The following is a 24,011-nucleotide window of genomic DNA, read 5'->3' on the forward strand; positions in this document are numbered from 1 at the left end:
TGTGCGGAGTCTAGTTTGCCTGCCACATCCTCGTCTCCCTGCTGAATGACTCTCAGCTCTTCTTTGCAAACGTTGTACCAAAGACTAATGTTATTGCAGAGGGATGATCTGAATTGTGATGTTTTCCTCCATTTTTCAGTGTGCAATGATCTATTGTGGTGGCGGGGGCAGGTGTGTGTCTATTCCTGGGCGTGCCCTTGGGTGTCCGTCTCTTGCTTAACTGACTCTCCAACAAACTAACTAATTTGTTGCATCATAGTGGTGACATACACTGGGTGGTGCTTTTGAAGCCATGGTTGTGTTTATTAATGTTTGTTCAACACCCGTCCATGTCTTACAGGGTTCGAGACCCCTGGGACGCAGTGGTGTGTGCTGTTGCTTGCGTCGTTCTGGGCATCTAGGGGACTGCAACATGGATGAGCGTCAAGAGGGGGGTATAGAGTTGTGGTTCTTATCCCGGCCCGGTTGGAAAGGTCAGGGATATTGGTTTGTCCTGGCACACAATACGAATGGGCTTACGTATCATGACAGTTCTACTATGTTTGTCATGGCGTGGGAGGGAATGTTTGAGTTTTTATATTTCTATGTTAGTTGTTCAGTTTTTCATGCAGTGCTGTCAACATGTAGCAGAGGCATTGGGTGAAGATTCTTGCCATGCATTGACATATCATATAAATGGGAGGTAGATTTAGGCTACTTTCCTGGAGTGTGGGGACTCTGTACCTACATCAAATAGTATAGGGTCCTATCATTCTTGAATTGAAGCATCACAGGGTAAATATTGCCTGTCTCCATGAGACGCACCTCAACGACACACAGATTGATGTTATGTTATGTTATGTTATGTTATGTTAATAACTTTTATTCGGCGCACAGCTGCCCCAGCAAAGGGGCGTCCTGGCGCCTGATCAAGTACCACAACACAACAGATCAAAACTGGAAAGAGAGGGAATCAATCAGCAGATGCAAACAGGTGAGTTTTAATAGCACGTCTAAAAAGAGTCAGGCTATTTAGGGCGCGAATATGGACATGGAGGGAGTTCCATAGTCCAGCCGCCAAAACACGAAAGGAGCGACCTCCCATCCTACTCAGTCTGAACCTGGACTTAATCGCCAGATGGCGAGATTCCGACCTGAGAGACCGCGTGGGGACATAGGGAGAGATAAGGCCCGCAAGGGCAGGAGGAGAGGAGAGCTTCAGAATCTTAAATGTCAGACAGAGAGCCTTGAATTTGATTCTCTGTCTGACCGGCAGCCAGTGAAGGACAGTAGAGACAGAACAACGTCTCGGGAGGCCGACAATGGCCCGTGCAGCAGCATTCTGCACCCTCTGAAGCCTAGTAGCCTCAGCCTGATTAACTCCAAGCAGCAGTGCACTCCCGTAGTCCAACCGGGAAAGGATAGAGGCCTGAACCACCAGTTGCCGAGTAGGAGGGTCGAAGAATTTGAGGATTGGTCTCAGTCCTCGCAGAATACCATAGCAGGTAGCTGCAGTCTTCTTTGTGTGGCTGGTAAAAGAGAGGTTAGGATCCAGCCAAACCCCCAAGTTCTTAACTTCGGCCGCTGGGATGGGGGACACCCCCAATTCAGGAGGCCACCACTGATCTCCCCAAAGTTCCGCCTGCTTCCCTAGAATCAGGACCTCGGTTTTCTTAGCATTTAGCTGTAAGCAATTACTACGCATCCAATTTGCCACAGCTATAAGTCCTGCACGGAATCTGGGCGCAGTCACCTCAGGGTCCCCACTGAGTGTCACCGCCAGCTGCGTGTCGTCGGCATAGGATGTCATGGTTAGGCCACATTGCCTGACGACAGCAGCCAGCGGTTTCACATAAAGGTTGAACAAAGTGGGACTCAACGCAGAGCCCTGAGGGACTCCCAGTCCCAGAGAGTGGAAAGAGGACTGGCCAGGTGGAATAGCCACTTTGAAAAACCGGTCCGATAGGAAAGAGCGGAACCATTGAAGAGCCTTCCCCTCAATACCCACTTCCTCCAAGCGCCGCATCAAAATGTCATGAGACACCGTGTCAAACGCGGCGCTCAGGTCTAACAAGAGGAGCGCCGCTGTCTGCCCCGCATCCAGCACTGAACGCAAATGCTCGGTCATAAAGAGCAAAGCAGTTTCAGTGCTGTGTTGTGCGCGAAAACCATTTTGACTCTCGTCAAGAATATTATTACGAGAGAGGTGGGCAGACAAGATGGAATTCACGTGTGCCTCAGTGACCTTGGCGGTCCAAGGCAGGAGGGAGATGGGCCGGTAATTCTCAGGGAGCAAGGGGTCTAGGTTGGGTTTCTTCAAAATAGGGCTGACCACTGCTTGCTTCCAGGAGGAAGGAACCACGCCCTCACTGAGTGAGAGGTTAATCAAGTCCAGTATGGGCTCACGGCAGAGGGGCGGGAGAAGTGCAATAAGCTCCGGCTTCAGCGGATCTAAGGGGGATCCAGATTTAATTTTGAGGCTCAGAGTGTCAAATACCTCGGCAGACATGGCAGGCAAGGAGGACAGAGTTTCGGAGACCGAAACCTTCACGTCACTAGGTGCATCCCCGGGTACAGATGGTATAAATCCTCGGTAGATAGCCTGCACCTTCTCCACGAAAAAGGATGCCAAACTTTCACAGTGAGAGTCCGTGCAGATTTCTAGCGAGGTGGCCCGTTTCCCCGTCAGATCTTTGAGTACCTTAAAGATTAATTTGGAAGGGTTCGGGCTGTTGGAGAACTCAGATGCATAATATGCGGCCCGAGTTTGACAGATAGCTCTGTGGTAGATCTTAAGCTGGGCAAAATACAACGATTTAACGTGGAGTCAAAGGATTTCCTCCAAGCCCTCTCAGCTTGCCGGCAGGTTCTCTTGAGCTCGGCAAGGGTCTCATTATACCAAGGGCTGCAGTTTTTGGCGTGACATTTTGACCAGCGCATAGGTATGAGAGAATCGAGGGCAGTAAGGACCCAGTTACAAAACTGTTCGTATCCCTGTTCCACATTCGGCGGATTGCCAAGGGGCTGCGCCTCCAAGATCTTGACAAACTCCTCCAGTTTGAGTTTACGCCAGTTTCTTTTAAGGATCCGTCTATCCACAGGTTTGAATTGTGGGTTATCTAAGGGGCATGACACTTTAACCAGCAGATGGTCAGTCCATCCTACCACCATCGGGTCAGATGTTCTAGCCCGAACTAAGGTGGTAAAGAAGGGATCAAGTATGTGACCTCCGATGTGGGTGGGGGAGGTAACTAGTTGGTTCAGTTGCATGGCTTCAAGGTCCGCTAGCAGGGAGCTGATGGGTAGAGATGACGTCTGATCAAGATGTATATTAAGATCACCTACGATGTTAAAGTTAGCACATCTAGGAGCCAACGAGCTTACCACATCAGCAAGGGCGGCCTTGAAGACAGTGTGGGCGATATATAAGCAAGCCACTAAAAGTAAATTGATGACTGACAGTAACCTTAAAAGAGGCGCTCACACACATTGGAAGATCAAGAGCTTTCCACTCAACCGGAAAGCAGGATTTTGTCGCCATGGCTATGCCACCTCCCCTAGACGTGCGGTTCAAAGTAAACACCGTATAGGTGGAAGGAAAAGCCAGATTTATTATGGCAGTATCGGCGTCCTGCAGCCAAGTTTCGGTGAGAAAAATGATATCAGGAGAGTCCTTATCTATCATGTCCAGGAGGGACTGATGGTGCTTGACCAATGATCTAACATTCAAGCTCCATATACTGAGTACTCGCTCAGTGCAGTCCATATGAGTACCTCGGGCAGTCCTTTCAATAGGGCGCACCCCAATGGGGGGAGCCAAAGAAAAACAGCCACAAGCACAATCATACGGTCCCGAAAGAGGATGTAACGGGTCATGGCGCGATTGTACCTGAGCGTCGCAGTATTACACATGATGGTATAATGGCTGGGAGCCAGAGTCCATAGCCCGTACCCGCTACCTCGACGCGGACGAGCGCAGACGGGCAGGACTCTGGCACGACTCCGGCTAAGCGACGGCGTCCCACTGCGCGTTCCCGCTGCGCGGGGAGGTCGACTTTAAATAGGCGTCTCCCTGAGCAACTCGAGCGTCGGGACGCTCCAAGATGGCGCCCGCGCAAGATCACACTCACCCCAAACTAAGATGGCGCCCACAGGAATCCAGCCCCGGGACCCGGACCCGCCGAATGGCGGTGCGTGTTCCTCAAATTAAAAGTATGGGGACAGAAGCCCAGACAGAGCGGTAGGTTAAAACCAGGGGATAAGTAAAATAATAAGAACCAAGATACAATAAAGGCAGGTTAAAATATCACAGTCCGCTGGCAGCGCGACCTGCGTTAGTGCAGCATTGATCAGATGAGGGAACCAAGAAATTGAAGGGGCAGCTGTATCATGCATCCTATTCAACTTGTGCTAAGGGGGTTCCTGCTCTGGGTATCCCCATTTGTGCCCAGTTATGTGAAAGCTGATGTGGAGGGGAGGTATGTCTTCCTACAGGGTAGCCTTGATAGGTAGGGGTGTCTCCTTGTTTAATATATATATGCGTAATATTGACAACCCCCCAATTCTACTTTAAGCTGCAAGAACTGATAGTTTGGATGTTGATGGCCCACTCCTTTGGTTGGGGGATTTTAACTGTGTACTTGACGGGAAGTGGAATATGCAGCTACCTAAGACTGACTCAAAGCCACAAATGATTTCAGCGTTGTGTGGGCTGATGTTTAATTTGGGGCTGCTGGATGTCTGGATATCTGGAGGGCTCGTAGACCATTAGACAAAGCCCTCACCTGCCATTCACATATGCACCACATGTTCAGTAGACTTGATAGAGTGCTGGCTTGTCAGTTGAGCATTTGCTAACAGTGATGCACTTGGCCCGTTTCTTATCAGATCATTCTCTGGTACTCTTTGAGATGGGTTGGGGGTTTTTGGGGTGCAAACATGGAATTGGTGTTTCCTGGTTCATTTCCTGGCAGATGAGGTGGGTGGGGGAAACACTGTCACAGACCGTGGCTGCATACTTGCAGATTAATTGTGGTTCAAAGGGTACCCGCGCCTCCGAATTAGATGCATTGAAAGCTGTGATGATAGGGCAGTGCTTGGGTTTGACCTACAGGGTACACAGAGAGCTTCCACAGGAACTGCGCATAGAGGAAGGGGAATCAGTTGTATTGAAGAGTCTTGACCTGACTAACCCAGATCATCAGAAGGAGGAATTGAGAGTTCAATGGAATATAGCCTAAAAGTGGGACAGGCTTGATACATAGATTCTTACACAACCCAGACAGCGTTTACATTGGGGGGCGATTAATCGGGCAGCTTGCTAGCCTGGCTCCTCTGGCAGTAGAGTGGCGCTCTTCCCATGATTAATTTGATAAACCCGGACGGAGAGGTGGGTGGCGGCCTCGCAGGTAGAGGTTGTGGCAACCTTTCAGTCAAGTGGGTGTATGGGAGGGTCTGCCGTAGCTCTTTGGATCGGATTTGGGCTTTCCTGTCAATCTTGAATTTGCCCCAGCTAGGCACAGTGGCAGCTGTAGAGCTGGATGCAGAATTTACACTGGAGAAGCTTAGGGCTGCCTTCTGCCTACTACCTAAGAACAAGACCCTGGGAGGGCTGATTCCCAGATGAATTCTGTCAGGGGTTTAACGTGGCACTGACTCAGCCCTTATTAGAGGTATTCTTGGAAGTCAAGGAGAAAGGGGTACTCCCAGCAAGCTTGTGTAAATATCTTATATGTATGCTAGGTAAGCCAGTGGGGATCCTGTCTCGTATCAACCCCTCACAATGATAAACTCAGACATCAAAATATTATGTAAACTCTTTGCCAATCATCTGAGCACAGTGATGAATGGACTGGTTCATGTAGATCAGTGTGGCTTTCCTCCTGGTCGCAGTATGACCTTGAATCTGAGGCACCTTGCACATGTGCACCATGAGGTGGAAGACTGGTCAGGGCGAAATGATGTTGGCCTAAATAGATATTAAAAAAGCATTTGATATAGTGGACTGGGAGTATCTGTTAGAGGTCTTGGGGATTGGACCTCAATTTAGAGCCCGGATTCAACTGCTATAAGGCCCTGGTTCACGAGTGAAGGTGGGACAATATAGTTTGGAGCAGTGGAACAGAGAACGTGGCACACGACAAGGATGTCCTCTGAACCTTTTCTGTTTGCTCTGGCTGTGGATCCATTGGCAATACAGGTATGCGGGGTTATGCATGACTGGGGATAGAGTTGGGTCACACGAGGCACATCCTTTCACTATAAGCGAACAACGTGTTATTTTACTTTAGGGCACCCAGGACATTCTGGAGCTATTGAGAGGGTTTCGGAAGGTGCCCGGCCTCAAAATTTATAAAAGTAAGTTCTTATTGTTCCCGCTGGCGGCATTGGTCCAGATGCCTAGGGAGCGGTTGCTCGACTTGGTGTTGCGATGGGAAACTGATCGCGTTCGATATCTGGGCATGATGGTGGTGTGTTACCCTGAAACAAGTCCCAGGATGCTTGTTTCCTGTCCAGGAAAGACCTGGCTTGGCAGTTTGGGCTGGACTGTTCCCATAAGGAACAGAGTCAAGACGGATTTGCATATGGCTGGTTCTGAACTGGGGTGGCAAAGTGAACTAAAGAACGATGATGGATTCAACCGAGATCTATGACTGGGGGTGAGTGTCTGAAAAGTTTCAGCGCTCTGTCAATCATCTCTTTGTGGTTGCTTTGTTTGCCCTAAATTGTCAGGGTATGCCCAGATGTGGGTCCCTTGCTTACTTTGCCACTGGATTCAAGCTAATCTGGCTGATATGGAGTGTTAACCTGAAACCGGTCCGAGGATGCTTGTTTCCTGTCCAGGGAAGACCAGGCTTGGCAGTTCAGGCTGGACTGTTCCCATATGGAACAGGGTCAAGAGTGTTTTGCATATGGCTGGTTCTGAACTGGGGTGGGGAAGAGACCTAAAGAAGGATGATGGATTCAACCCAGATCTGTGAGAGGGGGTGAGTGTATGAAAAGTTTCAGCGCTTCGTCCATCATCTCCTTGTGTTTGCTTTTCATTGGTGGCACACAAACACACACATACACAAAACACAATTACAGTCCAATAATGAGCAGGTGATAGGCTCCTTGCGAGCCTCTGTGTAGTTCTGGAACATTTTACCACCATCACTCATGGGAAGAAATGCAGTGTCTAAGATGGTGATTCTGCCCCGATGCCTTTATGTGATCCAGAATTCCTTGTGCCCCCCCAGCACATGGGTGTCTTGCGTCAGTTGAATACCCTCCTCACTTCGCTTATCTGGACAAAGAGGCGGAGTAGGACATCAGACATTAATGAGCGAATATGAGGATGATGGCTCGTTGTCCTGAACCTGGAATATGATTACTTTGTCTCCCACATGCAGCACCCAGCGAAATGGCTGGAGGAATGGAACAACTGGGAGAAGGATCTCCTGTTGGATATGGTGGAGAGGACCAAACTCCCAGCATTGCTGATGATGGGGCTGGGTGCGTCATCCTCATTGTCCTAGGTGATTCTTCAGACTGCTGCGGGTTGGAAGAGATTGTTGATAGTAGTGAAGAGGAAGGCCCCATTTCATAGGGAGTTGCCACTGTGTATCTTAGCTCCATTCCGTCAGATGGAGCGGTTATTTCATTTCAACCTTGGCCTGCGAGTTGGTTAATGACGTATTTATATTCTGGATCCTATGGGTCTGGGATGTTTCTGAGTGGTCAGTGGCGGAGGAAACTCAAATGTGACAAACCCGCTCGGATGCTAAACTTCTAGTAAACTTGGAAGTCTGGGGCATATTATGTCAAAAGTTCTAAAGCCCGGAGGGCGCTGACTCAGAGGATTACTCTGCAGACAATGAGGTACAACTATAGAGTGGCAATGTATAGGTAAGAGCGGGTGGTGCGATATGAATAAGTTAACTATGTTTTATTTTTTATTGATCTTGAAACAAATCCCTGTTGTGCCTTGTGACTGTAATTGCTACCATGATATGAGCCAATTGTGGCTCTAATGTTACATAATGTACCTTGTTGGTAAAAGAAGACAGCCACCATGTTTTATTGTCAGTGGAATTTGTGGCAAATTCATCATGGCCAGTGAATGCCAAAATAACCCAGTGGTTTACCACATGCGCAATGGGAAAAAGAATGGTCAGGTAAAAAACTGTAGTAGGTATGCCTGATAATGCACTGTAGCAAATTGTAGTAGCAAATTGTAGTAGGTATGCCTAATAATGCACTGTACAAAAGGGGTTGGTGATGGACGGAGCTTCTGAATCAATCACACACTCACACCCAGTCAAAAGATCTGGGTTTAATCCATCACCGTTCTTTAGCCCACTCTGCCACCCCAGTTCAGACATGGCTATATGCAAATCAATCTGACCCTGTGCCTCATGGGAACAGTGCAGCCCGAACTGCCAAGCCATGTCTTCCCTGGGCCGGAAACAAGCTTCCGAGGACCAGTTTCTGGCATTCCAGCCTTCTTCAGCCCGGCTTGCTTGAATCCAGTGGCAAAGTGAGCAAGGGACTCACGTCTGAGTATACCCTGCCACACTTATCGCGGCCAAAAGCGGTACAAAAGGGGTTGGTGATGGACGGAGCTTCTGAATCAATCAGACACTCACACCCAGTCAAGAGATCTGGGTTTAATCCATCACCGTTCTTTAGCCCACTCTGCCACCCCAGTTCAGACATGGCTATATGCAAATCAGTCTGACCCTGTGCCTCATGGGAACAGTGCAGCCCGAACTGCCAAGCCATGTCTTCCCTGGACCGGAAACAAGCTTTCGAGGACCGGTTTCTGGCATTCCAGCCTTCTTCAGCCCGGCTTGCTTGAATCCATTTTGATATTGATAATGCACTGTAGCATAGCAGGAATGCTAGCCTCACACAAAAGATATTTACCAAAAACTTCTAGGAGATTGCCTACCACTGGACAAGTGTATTAATTGTTGACACCAGTGGAATCTTTCATGACCACCTGTGAAAGTATCGGTAGACATTTAAGGGCTTATTTACAAGAAACTGACGCATCTGCATAGATGCATCGCTTTCCCTGCGCTTGCGTGCGAAACCCTTGCTCCACCATGAATGCGCCATATTTACAATACTGCGCATCATGGCGCAAGGATTGACAGATGCGTCAGAAATTCTGACGCATCTGTCGGCACAAAAGTCATGCATTGCTGGAATCGTGTCGCAAGCATGACGCAACTCCAGCAATGCAAGGGGAGGCCTATTCCAAATACACTGCGTCACTCCTTACACCTGCTGCAAGTAGTGGCGTCCTAGAAGTGGCGCAGTTAAATCTTGCAGATTTCACTGCATCACTTCTAAGAGGCCTTCCCACATGGGAACGCCCACCCTGCATACATTATACCTGACACAGGTATAATGTGACGCAGGGCTGTACAGGGTGACTCATCTACCTAAATCACAAAGAGATGGTAACCAGGTATAGATTCTGGCGCACAATTAGAGGTAAGGGAAAGTACCATGAAAACAAATTTATCAAGTGCTCCAAGGAAGAAGGGATAGGTTACCACTCTATCCCAAAGAAACCCAAAATAGAAATTCTGGGTTTGTCAAGATACATCAGAAGTTTCTCCCTGGGGGGCGTGGCTACGACAGCCGACATGGCGGACGCGGCTTAACGGAGCTCCGTCCCGCCGCCACTTTCCTTACTGATTTATCCTGCCTTCCCCCCTTGCCCGAACTTATCCAACGGTAGGAAGGTGTGGCGGAAATTAACAAGGGGGCAAGATGGCCGCCGTGGGGTGCAGTGAGTGAGTCGCACTCTCCTCTTCTTCACTGCCAGACAATCATCAATGGCTGAATAGACTAAATACTGCAAGGTCGCTGTATGCCTCTGTCTGGTAGCTCGGTGATATTCCCTTCCCGGTTACGAGGGAACATTGTTTTACGCACAGTCATACATCTTAAAAGGGTTATATCAGAAGTTCTCATTCTGGTAGTAGAACTCTGTCACAGGATGCCTCCTCGTCTACAGCGCGGACTTGAGCTTAAAGACGGAAAAGGAGGGAAAGCATCAGATGCGGATAATTCCAAAGGACAGAAAATTACAGTAAAGGAAAAAGAGAAAACAAAGACGGAACAGAAAATCACTGGCCCAGCTCCGGTTACAGTCGCTGCACAGAAAAATGTAACAAGCCTTAAGAAAATAATGGCGAAAAGAAACGGAGCAGAAGGCGCAGCACCTGTAAAAGATGCAGGCCAAGTTGCCAAGTCAAAGACTAAGGAGATTGCGCTTCGACAACCCACCGTCACGGAAAGCTTTGCCAACACTCCCGTCAACACTCCTGTAAGCGGTGGACCCCCCGCAGCCAAACCTGGTATTACCGCGGATTCCAGCGCGGGCAGAAGAGATGGAGCAGACGCGGTTTCAGAGGCTACCGGAATCAGCGCTGGGGGAGCCGGTGGAGCCGGTGGAGCTGGCGCTGGCGTTCTCAATGCGGATGCAGGTTCCAGGATCGATCCCGGGGTTGCTAGGCAACCAGGAAGACCGGCAGCAGCAGCAGGTAAGCCGGCCACTGCAGTGCCTGCGGCCGCCTTGGGAGAGAGCAGTGCTGCGGGAGTGATGATCGTCGAGGGTAAGACAAGTGGCTGTGCCGCGGCCGGGCATAATCAGGGGTCAGAGGCGCAGGAATGGAGACAGACAAAAACAAGCATAAGCTTAAGCAAAGGTGAAAATCTTACGGTTATGAGTGACTGCCGAGCTTTGCACACTCAGCTTCCGGGGGAATTTTCGGATGAGACTGAAAGTTCTTCTGTGCTGGCATTAGAGCATGCAGAGCGGGGGGCTGAGCTACATGATTTACACGAGCCAAATGTAATCGAGGGGAAGGAGATCGCTGCTACTGTTGGCATTAATGCAGTTACCCTACTGAATAATAAACCCCTAACTTGGGCAGAAACTATGGATTTAAACGCAGAGAGTGGGGGATTTAAATCAGGTGGTGATTCCTCCACCTCAGCAGAAATCGGTATCGCCAGTGGTTCCGCCTCGGCAGAGAGATTTTACTCTGTGGAAGAAGACACACAGTCACAATCTCTGCCTTCTGAAGGTGTTTGTTCCGACGAATCCACAGGTATTGATTCACTTAGTAGCTCCCCGGCAAGGAAAACCTCGCAAAAAAAACGCCTGTCCAAAAGGAAACCTTCCACTGCAAGCAGTACCACCGATCCTACTAAAAAATTAGCATGGGACTATTCAACCACTACCTTTTCTTTTATGGAGCAGGACAGTCCAGCAACTTTGATTGGGGATCACGGCTCTGCTCAATCCTCTCAGCCTCCTGTTAAGCTTGATCTTCTCTTTAACACCCTGAAATTAATGCAGACTGAGGCTAGAGGAGAGAGTAGGAGGGCAAGACAGGAATCTAGGAAGATTCAAAATAAACTCAGAAGTATAAGTAAAAGGCAAGACGAGATGGTTGAGAGAGTGGTACAAGTGGAGGAAAGGACCAGTAAAGTGGAAGATGATCTGAGAGGCTTGAAATCATACAAGGAAGAGCATCAAAAGGTGGCAGAGGACGTCAACTGGAAGCTGGAAGATTTCGAGAACAGGCAGCGTCGAAATAACATCAGACTGCTTGGCGTGGAGGAAGGACTTGAAGGGGAGGACCCCAGGTTGTTTGTTGTGAATTTGTTAAAGGGGGCTTTCCCGGAGTTATCTAGCTGGCAGTCGGAAACAGAAATTCAAAGAGCCCACCGTTTCCCTTTTTTCCTTAAAAGGGGTCAGCCTCAGGCTGGGGGTCAGAGGGGGCAACCAAGGGCTTTGCTAATATTCGTAGGGAATTTCCTCCTTAGACAGCTGATACTGGACAAAGCAAAGCCCGAGTCAAGACGTACCTACAACAACGTTACGTTCTTTGCAAGACCGGACTTTTGCCACGCCACAGTTGAACGTAGATGGAGGCTGAGACAATTGATACCGCATATCCAGGCTTTGGGTTCTGAAGCTTATTTGCTTTACCCTGCAAAACTGAAAATTGTGACCAAGGGCCAGTTTAAAATTTTCTTTTCAGAGATCAAGGCAAAAGCTTACATGGTAGAAGTTTTGGGATATAAGGAGAAAATGTAATGGATTTAGTTTGATATGTTTGCAATACTGGCTGGCAGTGGGGAGGCGTGGCGGCTGCTGCTTCCCCGGCGTCCACATATAGGTCATGCGTGACCTATTTGCCTGTAGGGGGGAGGGGGGAGGGGCACTCTGGGAGGGTTCAGGGAGGTGGGAGGGGTAAGGGGTGGGAGAAAAAGGCACACACTATACACAGCGAAATGCAGTTTGCGGCAGATTCAGGTTTTGTTTAAATGGAGGACAAAGGAAGCCCTGGGCTTGATTAAGAGATGGAATTTGAAGTTGGTGCTAACCTTCGATGTTTTTTGATGTCTTGTCGAATTTTGTCATTTAATGTTTGTGGTCTTAATGATCTCCAAAAGAGGCTGCGAGTCTCAGCATTTTGTAAATCAATGTCTCCTGATTTGATCTGTTTACAGGAAACTCATGTGGAGGGTGGTAAGGGATTCTTGTTGGAACAAACTGGATTTAAAGTTTTAGCTTTCACGAAACAAGCTTCCAAAACTCGAGGGGTGGCGATTCTGGGAAGAGGCGCAGATTGTATTGTACTTAGGAGTAAAGAAGATACTTGGGGTAGATGGGTGATTATAGAAATGAGCTTCAGAGGGGTTAGGTTTACTTTGGTTTCAGTGTATGGTTCAACGTGCGATGACCCGGATATTTTTCAATTTCTGGACGATGAACTCCCAACTTGGGCAGAACCGATTGTTTGTTGTGGTGATTTTAACATCAGCCGACCGGCGAACATTGAGTTACAATCAGGTCATTCTTATACAGGGAGGAAGAAAAGGGTGCACAGAGCGATCGCTAACATGGCCTCGAATAATGCTCTCTCAGACGTTTGGGCCAACCTGCACCCGCAGCTAGATGGGGATACGTATTTTTCTGCCCCCCATAATATAACAGTAAGACTGGACTACTTTTTAATATCTAATGTTTTGCTAGTTAATACACAGATCAAGAAGCTCCCTCGGTTAGTTTCAGACCACAATCCATTATTATTGTCACTGAGCTTATCTGGGTTAGGTAGGAAAATATATAAATGGACTTTCGAGCGAGCTCTGTTACAAGATGAGTGTTACCGTAAGCACATGGAAAAATGGATTAGTGAGTTTTGGTTGAACAACAGGGGAAGCACTAGCAGCGGATTTATTTGGGATGCTTTCAAAGCATGAGTTAGAGGAGAGACAATAAGCTTTTCAACTTATAAACGAAAAAAGGAAAGAGAGTCGTTCGATCAACAAGTTAATTCCCTTCTGAACGCTGAGTCCGAGTTAAGTAGGTTAATCTCGAGGGGGCTCCCTTTGGATCATCAATTGTTGGAGATTATGATTTTAAAGGCAGAAATAGCGGATTGTATCACTAAGAAGACAGTAGCTAGTTACTTAACAAAGAAGGAGCAGGCGTGCGAGTTTAGTGAACGGGTTGGTCACATTCTTGCTGTCAGAGCTAGGCAGAAAGCTAACGCAGGGGATATTAAAAATATAGTTGACAGTTCAGGCAATTTATTCTCTGACCCTGAGGGAATAAGAAATGAATTTTGGAAGTTTTATTCGGAATTATATGATAGGGAGACAGCGGCAGAAGTTGAGAATATCAGGAATTATTTAGGAAATATTCAACTTAAAAAATTAGATTCAGAGGAAAAAACTATACTTGATGCCAACATAACACTAGAAGAAATGACTTTAGCTTTAGCAGATCTCCCCTCATCGAAGGCTGCAGGACCAGATTTGATACCAATTGAATTTTATAAGACTTTTATATCAGGCTTTAGAGTAGAACTTCTGGATATACTTACTCAAGCCCAGAGAGGTATTTCAATCCCTAATTCTTGGGGCGAGACGGAGGTTATTGTTTTTCTGAAAAAAGGGAAGCCCGCTACAATTCCTGGGTCATATAGACCTATTGCCTTAATGAATGCCGATGTGAAGCTATACTCGAAACTTTTGGCCACAAGGATGTCCGTTGTAATAGAAAAGTTAGTTACCCCAGTCCAACATGGTTTTATCCCGGGGAAAGGGACTACTGAACATATTAGGACTGTGATCACCTGCTTTGATGTCATGGAGGTTACAGGCGGCCCTGTCGCGGCTCTATTTTTAGATGCCGAAAAGGCTTTCAACAGGGTCGCTTGGGAATATCTATGGGAGCTAATGAGAACTTTTGGGTTTGGCGGTAATTTTATAAAAGCAATCCAGGTTCTTTATAGGGATCCTACGGCTAGAATTAAAATTAATCGGGAGTTATCAGCGGCGGTGCAGATTAAAAGAGGAACTAGGCAAGGTTGTCCTAGCTCCCCTCTTTTATTTGCATTATATATGGATCCATATCTACGTAGGCTCGATCTTAATCCCAGCATCCCTCCATTGTGTGTAAACGAGTCAGTAGTGAAAGTGCTGGCATACGCAGATGATGTGGCGATAATTACTTCTGATCCTGGAATGGCAATAGGAGTAATAGAACAGGAGGCCCAAAATTTTGGTAACATTTCTGGTTATAAGCTTAATAGAGCTAAAACACAGATTATCAAAAACTTAGCAACTCAATGTAATGATCCTCGAGTGATTTCCTCTGCAGTATAGCTAGGAGTTGAAATTTCACCTGATTTAGGGACAGTAGTTGAGCGTAATATCTCGCCTTTACTGACAAAAGTCAGCTTGGACTTGTTAAGGATAAATAACCTCAGATTGACGTTAGTGGGTCGCACTAATATCATCAAAATGATTATACTTCCTAAATTTCTTTATTTTTTTCGTACAATACCGTTATTGTTTGAGTCAATTTGGTTTAATAAGCTGGAGTCGATTTTAAATAAATTTATTTGGTCCTATGGGAAGACGAGACGGGCATATAAGTTCATGACTTTACCAAGGGAGAGGGGAGGCTGGGGGGTTCCTGATTTTAGGTTTTACTATTGGGCATCGGTTTTGCAATACATTCAAGGCTTAATTGGCGCAAATGAAGGGAACTCGAAAGTAAAAGCTGTTTCAACTATGATTTATTCAATTGTATTGGGCGAAGATACAGCAAACGCTTTCTTAAAATGTATTGATTCATCTTATTTCAAACGAACACGCTTCAAGACAGTCGCCGCTGCTCATAATGTATGGTCTGCTGTTGCAAAAAATTGTGGTTTAGGGAGATTTAACAGATATATCAGATTGTATAGAAATAAGTCCTTACCCCCTGAAGTTTTTTCGGATGCTATTATGGCGGACTGGAACAGAAAAGGTATTAAGAAATTTGGAGATATGTTAGATCCTGATGGAAATATTCTTTTATTTTCAGATCTGCTAGATAAATTTAATATAGCAAGATATAGTTTTTTCAAGTACCTGCAGATCAGGAGTTTTTTTCTTAAGAAAAAAGGAGGGCCAGGTGGATTTAACATAAGCAATATTATGGAGACAATAGAGCAAAGCGGGGTGTGCTCCATTCGATATTTCTATGCCCAGCTGGCTGGTACGAAGAAGGATGACATTGATAGATTTGGTATTAAATGGGCTGGGAAATTAGGGATATCGGGGGAGGTCTTTCAGTCGTCCTTGGAGTTAGGTTGCTCAGTCTTCTATTCTGCCCCACTACAATCGCAACATTTCAAAACGTTATACCAACTATATCATACGCCTGATCGTATAGCACAGTGGGGTGCAACTTCAGGAATTAGTTGTTGGCGTTGTAATGCTATGGCTGCAGATAGCATCCACATATTTGCGCTCTGTCCTAAATTAAGGTCTTTATTAAAGGATATTGAGGATTTTATGGCCCATACACTTGCTTTAAATGTAACCCTAACACCGATTGTAATTATGTTAGGAGTTAGGGATTGTGAAGGCGCCCATAGCGAATTTTTATTTGTAGCGATGGCGGTCTACAGGTTGTTGATTGCTAGAGTTTGGCTCGATCCCCTTCCCCCGGGCTTACAACAGTGGATTGCCTTATTACTAGGGACGTTTAACCTTGAAAAGGGTATATTCGAGAAGAAGGGTAAAAGGAAAAAAAGGTGGGGGAGAAAAATTTGGGAACCGGTACATCGTTGGAAAGAAAGATCAATTGCAAACGTAGGCTGATGTATTAATTTCATCTTTATTGGGTTTCTTTTTGTATTAATATGTGTTTTTTCTTGATAGTAACTTTGTTTTATTACATGCATTAAGTTATCTGTACCATGTGTTATGTGTGTGCCAGAAAATTTTTTTGTTTTACAATAAAAAATATTTAAAAAAAAAAAAAAAGAAAGGTGTGGCGGAAGGTATCCGACGGGCTCTGGGAAGTTTTGAGCCGCGTCGGAGGTGGTGTTGATGAGCAGCTGGCCCCGGAGGCGGAGAGGCCTACGCCGACCACGGAAGCCGGGACCTCCATTTTGGAGGCGCCCCGGGGGCGCGAGGAACATCGGCAGCCGGCCGAGCTGAGCTGTGGTGCGGCCCGCCTCGGCCTCGGGGGTTCAAATAGAGCTCCGGAGCCTGTGGTGTGCCTCGTCGGCCCTGACGCTGTACTAGAGGCCTGAGCCGAGGCCTGGAGGCTGAGACCAGCTGGGCCTGGACTGGGCCGTGGGCCCGGACATCGCATCGCCCCGGAACAGGGTGGCCCACGTGGTGAGTGCGCAGCTGAGAGTCAGTGATATTGGAGTCGAGTAGCCGGTACTGGGGGCTTGGCAGTCCGGTCAGGCTGCGGCGGACTGGACCTCTGCGACGCACGTGGCGTGTCCCTGACATAACCAGTGCTGGGCTGTTGATACTTGCTGAGACTCGGTGGTCAGATCGGGCCATGGCGTGCCCTTCTGGGGCACCCCTGCTTGTGCTGCAAAAAAGACGCGAAGCCTCATCGACCCTGTACAGACTACACTGAGGGACCGGGGGGGCTCCAGGCTCGAGGGCCGCCCGGCCTTCCCCTACACAGCTTGGAGTGAAGCCACGGGTCGGACCTGGGGGTGTTGTGGGACCTCACGGGTCCAAGAGACACGGCTGACGGTGGATTGCGCGGGCGGATTACCTGTCTGCAACCTGCTTCCCTGAATCTGGTGTACAGTGAAATAAAGGTTGGGGCCTAGGAACGACGACTGGTGGAGAGGGGCCCCCCTTGGTGGAGGGGGTGTTGCCGTGAGGTCCACGAGGTGGTTTCTTCGTGACATTGACCCCGCCGATCGCCAATCATGACCAGAGGCGGGAGCGGCAGTGGAACCTCAAAGCAGGCTACTCTCGACAAATTCACCGGCGCGGGGGGAACAGCCGGAGCCTCCGGGGGCCCCCCATCCCAGGGGCCAGATAATGCACCGCTTTTGGCGGCCATCACCCAATCCAGAGACACTCTCGACGCCAAGATAGGGGCAGTTGGGGCGGATGTAACTCTATTGCGCCAAGACTTACGCAACGCAGTAGCCCGTATTACAGAGGCTGAAACACGGATCACCGGAGTGGAGGATGATGTCGTAACTTTAAAAAAGAAGGTTGCTGCCATGGAGGGAATCCAGAAGGGCCTGGCGCTCCGAGTGGAGGATGCGGAGGGACGGGCTCGGTGCAACAACCTACGCTTTGTTGGCTTTCCGGAAGATTGCGAAAAAGGGGACATGGAGGCCTTTATCACTCGCTGGTTAGAGGGCTGGCTACCACCGGAGTCCCTCTCCTGTTGTTTCGTCATCGAGAGGGCCCACAGGGTGCTGGCTCCTAAACCGCCAGTCAGGAGCGACCACGACCGGTGATTGCCAAGTTGCTTAATTATCAGGATCGGGACACTATCCTGAGACAAGCCCGATTGAAAGAACCCCTGATGTGTGATAACCAACGGATCCTAATATTCCCGGACTACACAAAGCTAGTGCAGTGCCAAAGACAATCCTTCGCGGATGCCAAAGCTCGCCTGAGAGGCCTCAAAATTCAGTATGCCCTACTCTATCCAGCCCGACTGCGGGTGATCTATCAGTCCCGCACTCTGTTCTTCAACTCTCCGGAGGAAGTATTCAATTGGACGGATGAGACGGTTCGGGTCCGACCACACACCCCGCCGGCTCGGGATTCCGACTCGTCCTCCTCGACGGCGCCGAAGCAAACACATAGACGCTCTCGTAGCAGAAGCAATTGGAGGTCCCGCTCCACTAAAAGATCTCCCGCCAAGAAGGTTGCTGCTGAGGGGACCGCTCCCCCAGATACACAGACTGTGGACTCGTGAATGGAGATGAGACATTCCACGGCGCTGTGAGGTGAGATCGGCGGGTGGCCCTGAGCCGTCCGGCCGGGGATGACTGGCGTAATTAAGACACACCGACATCCTTGGATAAAGATATTGACTTCAGATATGGGATGTTGGATGAGGGAGGGTGGGGGGGACTGCATACTCAATTGATGGCGGCTAGAGGCCCTTCTCCCGAGCTCCCCAGGGTGGCGCTGCGGATAGTGAGCTGGAATGTTCGGGGCATGCTTGATAAAATTAAGAGAGGTGCTGTGGCAGGGGAAGAGGGAGAAGGCAGATGTCCTATTATTGCAAGAAACCCATCTCCTGGGTACCAAGACCCTTAGCTTGCAGGGCTATGGTTATCAACAAGTGTACCACGCAGGGTTTGTCAGAGGGTCCCGGGGTGTTGCGGTGTTGATTCACCGGAGGGTGTCCTATATTCACACTCCGCAGTGGGTTGATGCCCAGGGTAGATACGTGTTTGTTAAGGGAACGATTGATGGTGAGCCGGTTGTCTTTGGTAGTGTGTATGATCTCCCCCCGCTGCAGTGGTCCCTGGTGGAGAAAATGTTCACTGTCTGGTCTGAGATCCCGGATGCCCTGGTGACGGTTGGAGGGGACTGGAATGATGTGATGGATGGTGCGATGGACCGCTATAGACCGAGTGGTGGGCAACCATTGACCACCCCTACGAGGTTGCATGATATGGTGGGGAGCTTGGGTTGGACGGATGCCTGGCGCTACCAACATACTCATAGTAGGGAATACACCTATGTCTCTGCGGTCCACGGCTCCTTCTCTCGATTGGACTACCTGTTTGTTCCCTGCACCATGATAGGAAGAGTGGAATCGACGGCCATATTGCCGCGTGGGCTTTCTGATCACTCTCCCATAGTAATTGACATCCGCCTAGACAGGAGACGGCAGCCGTTTCGATGGCGCCTCTCCACCTGGCACCTCCAGCAGGAATAGTGTAACAATCCCACATGCGAGAAGCGATAGCCCACTATTGGTCTGATAATGAAGGGTCGGGGTGGATGACATGACCCTCTGGGAAGCCTTGAAACCCACACTCCGGGGAGTAGACATAGCCTGGTGTGCTGGGGCTCGTAGGTTGCGCGGAGCGGAGCTGGAGAGGGCTGCGGACCGTGTGCGTACCCTCAAGAGCACCTGTACGGAAACCGGAGAGGAGGAGGATGTTAGACGGTTGCTGCAGGCGCAGCGAGATGCTGCCTCCCTGCAACTTGAGGAATCACGCCAGGTGTGGCTTGCGACACAGAGCAGAATCTACCAGTGGGGGGACAAATCGGGCACAATGCTATATAGACTCTGCCAGGGCACACTCCAGGCGCCAACACTGCCGGCGCTACGGGATGGAGCCGGCGGCTCCCTTTCGGACCCTAGGGCGATCGCTGACAGCTTCGCATGCTATTATGCAGCTCAATACTCCCCTAGGGAATCCCTTCCGGCGGAGGAGGTTGACAAGTTTCTGGTGGATCTCCCACCGTGGGGGGTCTCTGATGATGAGCGTGATAGCCTTGAGCTCCCTCTATCTGCGGAGGAGCTGGGGACGGCCCTTGGAGAATTGAACGCAGGGAAGGCCCCCGGCCCCAATGGGTTCCCGTGTGAGTTCTTCCGGAAATATCATACTCAGTTAGGGGCACACTATAAGAGGGCATTAGATGCTGCTAGGGAGTCTGGCTGCCTGCCGGGGGACTGGAGGCACGCTGAGATAGTGGTCTTCTGCAGACCGGGGAGACCCCCAGACCGCCACAAATCCTATCGCCCTATCTAGTTATTGAATACCGAGGCGAAGATACTTGCCAAGGCCCTCGCCAACCATCTCCTCCCATTAATTACCACCATGGTCCACCCAGACCAGGCTGGCTTTATGCCACACAGAGCTACCAGGCATAATATCAGGCGAGCCCAGGCTGCACTGGAAATGATGAAAGCTACCGGAACCCAAGCGGCGCTACTACTAGCGGATATAGATCGAGCATTCGACTCCCTGAGCTGGGTCTACCTGCAGGCGCTCCTGTCACGGCTAAATCTTGGACCCCACTTTCTTTCCTACGTTCGGCTGCTATATACTGACTTAACGGCATCGGTTCGGGTGGCGGGTGCGGTCTCGAAGGCCTTCCCTTTTGGACGGGCTACCCGCCAGGGCTACCCTCTCTCGCCATATTTATTTGCTCTCGCCATGGAACCACTAGCGGCGTGGGTCCGCATAGATGCGCAGATGAAGGGATTTGAGTGGGACTCTGGGCCATCCGATAGGATCGCTCTTTATGCAGATGACGTGCTGTTCTTTCTCACTGACCTTAATAGGTCAGGCCCAAGAGTTCTTGAAATTATGAGGATATTCAGTGAGGTCTCTGGGCTTTGTCTTAATGTACAGAAATCTACTTTATGGACCCTGGGAGGTGGTGCGGCGCTGGGTGACTGGGCATCGGCCCTACAGGAGGTGGTGGGGGGCCTTAAATACCTCAGGGTATTCCTGTCGGATATACCGGGAGTCTCGTGGGAACGTAACATCGTTCCGGTGTGGGACAAGGTTCGATCTGACATGAAGATATGGTCCCGCATGCCCCTCAATCTCTATGGCCGCTCCGCCATATTTAAGATGGTGGCCCTCCCTCGTCTGCTCTATCAGTTACAAAACCACCCTTACCCTGTCTCGCCGCAGTGGTTACGCCAGGTCAACTCGGCTCTGGCCCGCTTTCTCTGGGCTGGGGGCGCTGTCCGGGTGGCGCTTCACACCTGCTTCTTGTCCACATATTGTGGCGGCCTGGCATCGTCAGATATCTTCTCTTACTACCAAGCATCCCATCTGTTGGTGTTAAACGAATGGTGGTATGGTGACCGCAGCGACCCGGCCTATGTCCTGGAACGGTATTTGATGGACCCCGATACCCTTCATGAGCTGCTGTACTCAGCAGCAAAGAGGAAGAGACTTCCGATGGTAACGCAGGTGGTGTGCCAGGTGTGGCGTCGAGCGCTAAGCCGCATGGGATGGTGGAATACACTGACGCAGGAGACTCCGCTGTGGCACAATGGCCGTTTACCGGCTCTGGCAGCCTTGCGGGGGTTCCGCGGCTGGGACGCAATAGGGATCTCGACTTTGGGTTATGTTATGAAGGGAACAACCCTTAAATCGTTCCAGGCTCTGAGGGACGAATATGATATGCCGAACACCCATTTCTTTCAATACCTGCAGTTTAGACACGCTATCTCCCCTGCCTTGGAGGGACTGGAGTCCCTGCCAGAGTTCAGCCCCCTGGAAGCCAAGCTGTTCATGGGGGAACTAGAAGATAGGAAAATATCCCGCATCTATCAATCACTCGTTACCCACTGCTCCTCCTCCCTAGATAACTTGCGGTCTACATGGGAGAGAGACGTAGGAGAATTAGATGAGGAGAGCTGGAGAGAGGCCCTGGCGGCCCCGAGGGAGACGGCCATCGCAGTGCGATTGCGATTCATTCAGTTTAAATACCTGCACAGGGCCTATTACACAAGAGAACGATTGCATAGGGCTGGTCTGATTGCCTCCCCTGACTGTCTGAGGTGTGGCCGTGAGGTGGGCACGTTTGTTCACACGGTGTGGTCCTACGGGGCATTGAAAAGATACTGGAAGCGAGTTTGGGATTGTCTAGATGAGGTGCTGGGTTGGACACTCCCCCGTACATCACAGCTGGGTCTCTTACATGTTCTGGAGCAGGTGGAAGGCAACATCTATAAAAGACACTTATTACTCCTGGGACTGGTAGTGGCTAAAAGGGATGTGGCCCGTGCCTGGAAAAACCCTCGAGCTCCCCCGATAAAGGCCTGGAAACAGGGCTTGGACTACTATATGGGTCTAGAACGTCCAGTGTTCGAGGCCCGAGGCTGCCCTAAAAAGCATTTCAAAATTTGGAAGAGGTGGGCGGACTATAGGGGGCTGCGGCTGGAGCCGCCGTTGCACCAGGATGCTATCAGTGAACAACTGCTTGATGAACCAGGGCGTGGGTAGGAGTGTATTGCCTTTTTCATACGGACTGCTTTATCAGATGTGGACTGACATCGTGAACGGGGTTAGGGGGGGACCCGGTGGGGGGTAGTTCATATGGGGTGGGGGGAATGGGGGGTTATTCGACAAAGCTGATTAATGTTGATTGCTTATCTCTGTATTTTGATTTTATGCTCATGGCTCCTCCGGTGTTCGGAGTACCGTGGAATATTTTTGCAATCTTCCCTACTATAACAATAAATTTTGTTCTGAAAAAAGAAGTTTCTCCCTGAGCTCCACACCAATTCAAAATCAGAGTATGAATATTCTCGTATTCGTGAATAATTATATAAGTGCAGAAATAATGTCTCTTTGCGTTCTTCTTAAAAAACAATCATAAAGTTCAAAAATGGTGAGAATTCCACTGTAGTATACAAATCCAAATTCCAACTTTTTGAGTAGTCCCATATTATTAGGATTATATTCAAAGTCACAGTCTTGAGAGCAATTCCTCCGGGCTCTAAGCATCTCTCCGAATGGAATTGAATTAAGTTGGCTCTTCGGGTGGCAGCTGGCAGCATGTAAAAGTGCATTTCAGCTTGTCTCTTTACGAAACATGCGGCTACAAAATCTATCTCCATCTACTAATAATTCAATATCCAAAAATGTCAAATGTTGTGTGACAAAATGTGTTGTAAATGACATATTAACATTATTAGTATTCAGGTGATCAAAAAAGACACGAAGGTCCGCTGGGGTCCCTCTCCAAATCAATAAGCAATCATCAATGAATCGTCCCCAATAATAAATATGATCAATCCATTTCTGACCTTTGGGGCCCCAGATCCACTCCGCCTCAAACCATCCCATGAAGAGATTGGCAAAGGACGGAGCAAATCTGGAGCCCATCGCTGTCCCAAGTTTCTGTCTGTACCAGTGATTTTCATAAAGGAAAATATTGTTCTAAAGTACAATTTTGGTCATATCCATGAACATATTTGTATGCTCAAAATATTCAGCAGGTCTTTTATTAAAAAAACTCTCCATAGCTTTCATACCCAACACATGATCAATATTAGAATACAATGAGACTACATCCAATGTTGCCAGAATCATATCGGATTCCCAAGCAACATCACTCATCAAGTTAAGTACATGTTTGGTATCTTCTATGTGTGAAGGAAGATTCTTGACAAAGGGTCTGATAAACATATCAATACATTGTGATATTTTCTCTGTAGGCCCACCGATACCCGAGATAATTGGTCTATCTGGTGGTTTTTCCCAATTTAAGGTAGGCCCAAGGTACCCCTGTGGACAGGGTGCAGTGTATGTGAAAGGTAAGACATGCCCTGGTGTGTGTGGCATGTCCTAATAGTGAATTACAGCCAATTTCGTGTTTCACTCTTGCAAGGCAACCAGTTCCTCATCGGACAGAATGGGAGGTTTGTTCATAACATCTTATAAACATAATTGGCCCAGGGAATTCGGTAAGAAAATAACATTTAGTATGCCTGAACTCAGAATCTAAAGATGCATCTTTTAGGGAAGGTGATTTTTGCGTTTGAAAATACCACTTTTAGAAAGGGGGTATTTTTTTGCTCATTCATCCCGTGTGCCTCTGCTGGAATGTGGACTGCTTGTCTGGGTTTTGGACGACAGATGGCTAGGAAGCAAGGGTGGCTCCTGATCATCTAGGTAGGTCAGGAAAGGGCAGAATAGACCTGGGCTGCGATAGAGGATGGGGCACCTCAAAAAGGGCCTGGTCTG

Source organism: Lissotriton vulgaris, chromosome 7, assembly GCF_964263255.1.
Source record: "Lissotriton vulgaris chromosome 7, aLisVul1.2, whole genome shotgun sequence".
NCBI classification, from domain to species: domain Eukaryota; kingdom Metazoa; phylum Chordata; class Amphibia; order Caudata; family Salamandridae; genus Lissotriton; species Lissotriton vulgaris.